The 6,000-nt window shown below is 33.9% G+C and overlaps 1 long non-coding RNA gene across 1 annotated transcript; it reads right to left on the bottom strand.

Moving 5' to 3' along the window:
- Positions 1–264: 264 nt before the first annotated feature.
- LOC147410394 (uncharacterized) lies at positions 265–4,610 on the bottom strand. The gene is made up of 3 exons (XR_015176570.1): positions 4,263–4,610; positions 3,736–3,806; positions 265–867 (listed from the first exon to the last, which is right to left on the bottom strand). It is a non-coding gene; the product is annotated as an uncharacterized LOC147410394 (long non-coding RNA).
- Positions 4,611–6,000: the final 1,390 nt, after the last annotated feature.

Genomic DNA, 6,000 nt, shown 5'->3' with positions numbered 1-6,000 from the left:
TGATTGACTTACCCTTGTTTGCACAATCTCTGGTTTGTGCTTTTCTACCATTTCCTTCTGAAATTGAGGAGTGGGGGTATGTTTACCTTTGTCTACTCTTTGTTTATTAGAGGAAGGTATCGAAATTGAGAGCGCTTCTTGAATGATATCATCTTGCAAATAGAACTTTGCATTGGTGAAATGGGCTTCCATCTTATTGAACGACTGGTCTTTAGTTACTATGTGCTTTTGCACACTATCTTGATAATATTGGAAGTATTGGTGTAACGTAAACAGTACTACTCTAGTTTCTTAAAGCCATAACCGATCAAGAAGTAAGTGATACAAAGTCTTACAATCAATCACATGAAAGAGCGCTATTAATTCTAAATCCGCAATAGAGAGCTTCACTCTTATCATGTCAATAACTCTCTAACCACTTAGGTTGAATTCTTGAATCATCAATTTACTACGAGCAAACTGATCCACTGAGATGCCAATTTATTTCATGGTACGAATTGACATAATGTTGACTGCAAATCCACAATCCAAAAGGATCCTTTGAATTTTGCTCTCCCTCACGTATCCGATCATATAAAGAGGTTCGTTGTGGGTAGAGACCCTAACTGAAGATACTAGCCAGTGAAAGTGATTGTGACCTTATGTACATAGTGTGTTGTTGTGGATCTTCATCGGGTTGAATTTTCTCTTTGCACTTGCTTGATTCAGTTGATACTTGTGTCAAAGCATGGCTGATGTTTTGGAGTTCACTAGAGAAACCCGAGTCAACCAGCAAACCTTTCACTTCTGAGGTGATGGCATCTTCCTCAAGTTGTTGCTCTTCATGGATAGAAGTGACAGAGTGCTCCTTACTTCTGAGGTGACCAACTAATTTGTAGATTGGTATTAAATTTTGATTCTTGTTCGATGTTACATGGGTGACAGCTACTTTAAATTCATTTTTGCTGATTTATTCTTCATTATCAGGAAATCTGCTTATCATCTTTCACTCCTTTTTATTATCCTTTTTGCTGAATTTATAGCATTTTATGAGAAATTCAGCAAAAATGATAAGAATAAAAAGGAATGAAACATAGACCTGTAGTTCCACTGAATAGAGAAGGGAGTGAATGTGTTGCACAAAAAGAAAGACGGTATATTACAAGTCTTTAGAAAATTATATTGAGGCATGGATGAGAGTATTACAGGCATCCAACATTTATCAAAAATTCAATGATTGTGATTCCTAAATAATAAACAAGACATGGTAAGCCTTAGGCATGATGTGGAAAATGACACTTTCACAAACACACACATAAAAAACCTGAACGGTAACATATGTTATCACTATAGATAAAAGAGGATGAATAATGAACATACGCTTAGTGGGCAGAACAACATTGGGGTACTTACAATGACCCAACTCTAATCCCATAGAAAATAAAATTATAATCATTAAGACAATAACAGATAGATAAATGGCACAATCAACAATGCCAGGACACGAACGCAACAATTATATGCATACCAATTTTCAGAACATCGCCTATATATTTTAGTACTTAGCCATATATATATATGCACACACACATGTAGGGTCCCATTCAACAGCCAACATTAGGGAGCCAAAATTTGTCCTATGTTGATGTGCATGAATATAACTTCATGTATATCATCAATCAGCCAAATTGATGCCATTGAACAAAAGAATCTATGTCATCAATCAGCCAAATTGATGTTGCATAGATAGGCCACATATACAGGCGTTGAGCTAGGACGCCAGGAATCAATGTTTCTGAACTTATAGAAACATAACAAGTGCCACAAAAACTCATCTTTAGCTCAAAATTTAAAAGATGAGAAGAGAAACACATCGCCAAGCATAGAGTCCTACAATCCCAGCAAGAAATTTGGGTTCATTTTAAGTTGCCCCTCAAGACTAAGTTAGGAGAGAAGACAAATTGCAATAGAGACTATTATTAGCTAGAAGGTTTTTCAACTGTGGTTTGGCTTTACAAAGTATAGGGATTCATTTGTACATTATATGTATACCCAAAGGTAAGGGAAGTAAGATTAAAAGCAGAGAGATGCCTAAAAATCAGAATGAAATAAAATAATAGCAGGCATCAATTTCTAAAATAAAAGAACTTCCTTACAATGAGTCTGTCACTTTCCAAATTCCAAATCAGATAAAACAAGGATTTAAAAACTACTATCAAGCATAAAAGATCAACAATCAAGCACAACCCATTGATCCTACCCATTTCCTTCAATTCAAGAGCCAGTCCATAGGACCAAGCAACAACAAACCAAAGAATACTTGGAAAGAAAAAAATAATGCACCTTGTTGGTTTGGATGTATGGTGTAGTGAGCACAATGCATGAAGGGGTTATGTATTATGGAATGACATAATAGTAACACGGTTACTACCGCTAAATTAAGTATAATAATTCTTAATAAGTGGCACATCCATCGAGCACATGTAAGTTCTTTTCATCCTTCTCTATGATTAATGGGTTAAGATCATAAAGTAATGGTCAATGCTTGGTCAAAGAGATAGGGTGGGCATAGATAAAGGGCCTTTTGTTGGTTTCTAATTCTACCAAAGAATGTGCCGTTCAGAACTTTTCTTATTACCTCACCCATCATTCCATGAAGAACATCTTTGAGGCCTCTACTGGAATAAATCAATCAAGGTTTTAAATAAGGTTATTGGGTTTGTATAGCAGGCAGGAGATAATATTAACATAACATGCGTGGAAGTAAATTCAATACAAGAAACCACACAATAATAAGATTTATAAGAGATCAGAACTATTATGAACTTGCATCAATAGGACACCCTACTTAGCCAAGAACTAGACAACTTACTGGGTTACCTCTCAAATCTGATTAGTTACCTGGTTACCTCGCATTTTGCGGAGTACAGTGTGGGTGTGGGTGTATTTTTTATATATAAGAAATTACTGTAATATCAAGAAACAAATGACCATATAGCAGACCAAAGCTAAACCCAGGTCCATGCCAACATGTTAATAACAACCAGTGACATGACCCATGTAGATTCATATGTGCATATTGATTATGATCGCATTTAACGTTATGCTAATGAAATGAAATGACATAAAAAAGAGATACGTAGTAGATTTACTTAAACATTGGAACTGAGAATAGTTGTGTTGAAATTCTCCCAATAAAACTCATGATTATGATGAATGCAAGAATACAACTATTAAGCAATACTAACATAAACATAGAAGGGACATAGAGTTTCCTATAGGTGTTGTAGAGAGAAGTTAGGTGTTTTTTAAAGATGTTTGCAACAACAAGCATATAGCCATTAAATTGAAAAGAGATTTGAAAAACTTGATTTGTTTACCCAAGAGACTCTCCTGTAATGCCAAGCACCCATAATATTTTTAGTTAAAAGTCAGTAACAATGGGATTTACTGCTCATCCGACCATGGGGAGGTGAAGGGCACAACATGCTTGAAAATAGGCTTAAGGAACTTTTTATTATTACTATTATTATTATTATTATTATTATTTATAATCATTAGCCAATGTTATTTGAAGAAGAGTTTTCCCAATCCAAATTTAAAAACCTCAACTGAGTTTAATACAAAACAACAAAAATTATTCCAAAATCATAAAATCTCAACTGAATTTAATACAAATAAGTAAAATTTAATCTCGAATCATAAACATCCTAAAAAAAACCTTGAAATCATAACAAGATACTTTCGAGAGATTACCTACAAGTTGTATTTCATTGTTAATACCTCCATTGAAGGGGTTCAGAAATCCTAATAGACGAACTAAAACCCTGAAATTCCCAAAAACATTTCTTAGAAACAAAAGCTTGAAGTTTTCCAATTCAGAGATACTTCAATCATGAAATCGATAACCAAAACTAATAATGAGAGAGAGAAACCTAAATGAACACCGGAGGATAGAGAGATTAGGATTAAGGTAAGAAAATTTCTTAAAGCGTTCATGAACTCAAAAACAAGGTATTTAGGCCATTATGAACAGATTAAAAACTAAAATTTGGATTAAAATATGAAATTTCTTCCGAACTTCTGCACTCATTATCGAAAGTCACCTTGAATCGTTAATGAACTCAAAATATTGTCTGGAGGTCATTAAAAATAAATTAAACCAAAAATAAAAAATTAGAAGAAAAAAAGTATGAAAATCTCTTCCGAAATGTTTCAATTTTTTCAGTACTAATAATCATGTCACCTTAACATATCCATTGATTCTATGGGGTTAAACATACCTGATACAGATCAAATCACCAGAATTGGACAGTTTTAAATTGAAAAATAAGGTTGAAAAGCACGCTGCAACCAATGTTCCTTCAGAGGATGATGCTCTCAAATAACAGAAGAGTAATAAAATCAAAATGAGAAGAAAAACAACAAAGATTTATAGAAATAACAGACACTCACCATAGAGTATTCAACAATCAAAGAAAGAAAAAGTTTAATTAGATTTTTCAGAGTCAATTGGCTTCGAAGATGATCGAAAGAAACAAAGAAACCCTAGAGTCGTCTCTCTTCCATATCTTTCTCGAAACTAGGGTTTCTATTTCAACATTGAAGGATTTTATAGTCAATTTCTTCACAAAATATCTGAAAGCGCCCTCGATCCGTGGGGTGCGCGGATCCGCTTTTGACCCTTGAGGTTTGGGAGTCGCCACCTAGTTGTTAAGGTCTAGGAACCAAACTGATTCTAAAAAAGGCAAACTAATCTACGAAAGAGAAAAAGAGTCCGGGGATCACGTTACGGGGTTGGAAGGTGTTAGGCACCAACCCCGCCCGGCCAAAGCCGGTCTCTACTAACTTTCCAAGTAAATCACATTGCTAAAAACCTAGATAGAAATAAAAATAAAAAAAAACTGATACCTTTCCGATAGCAAGGATTTTGCTCCCTCAGATCTGACAAAAAGAACTCCTTGTACTGTACTCCCTTGCTTCGTTCTGTCTCCGGATTTGACTTCGGATCTCCTAGATCAAGGTATCTCCTTGTTTTGAATCTGAACTCTTCAAGTTTGTTGCGGATTTGGAGGTGTTTTTGGAGGGATTTTAGGTGTTTTCTAGACTAAAATTGAAGGAGGGATGTTAGGTAAGGAGTTGGGACTCCAAAACTAAGGTTTATGGGGGGCTAGGGGAGCTTCTAGACTTACTTCTCCTAGGATTTATGATTTTATACGAAAATAGGGTATGAGCACCTCTATTTATAGATGTTTTTTAGGGTTGATTTGGATAGAGTTAGTGTTTAATTAGAGATTTTTTAATTAGAGTTGTGTTTTAGTTAGACTTATTTTAGGTAGAATTGTGTTTTAATTAGAATGTTTTAGGTAGAATTGTTTTTAAGTTAGAACTCTATTAGATAGAGTTATTATTTAATTAGAATTCTATTATGACTTTTGGTCTTATTTGATTGACTTTTAATGTTTTGACTTTAGTCTTAATTGATTGACTTTTAATATCTTGACTTCAGTCTTGCTTAATTGACTTTAATTTTGACTTCAGTCTCACTTGATTGACTTTAATACCTTGACTTTAGTCTTGCTTGATTTACTTTTAATTTTTGAGAACCCCCCTCCATTATTTCTTTAATTCTTTGGACCCCCAAATGGAGGGGTCCTTAAGAAATATCCCACGAACCCTCAACAATTTTGCCTGAGAGTCCGATTAATAATCGATTTTTTAGGTTCAAAATTTTAAATTAATTTCATTAATGTTTCACTTTAATTATTTAATGTTTTATTTATTAATTTTGAATTTTTTAATTATGAAATTGTGAAATTACCATTTTACCCCCGGAGAGGACTTTTCACACGTTTTTAAGTCAATTTTTAATGTTCTAGGATGTTTTAGAATCGATTTTTCGTAAGGAATTCAATGGAAATATTATTTTGTGTTATTTATGAAATTTTTGTGTGAAATGGTCGTGAACTTTATGAGGGGCATTTTCGTAATTTTGTCGAATTCTGTGAAAATTAGCGAAAT

The sequence above is a fragment of the Akebia trifoliata genome, chromosome 1 (genome assembly GCF_017979445.1).
Source record: "Akebia trifoliata isolate Shusen 1 chromosome 1, ASM1797944v1, whole genome shotgun sequence".
NCBI lineage: Eukaryota > Viridiplantae > Streptophyta > Magnoliopsida > Ranunculales > Lardizabalaceae > Akebia > Akebia trifoliata.
The sequence above is the reverse complement of the archived record's forward strand: the minus strand, read 5'-3'. Positions and strand labels throughout refer to the sequence as shown.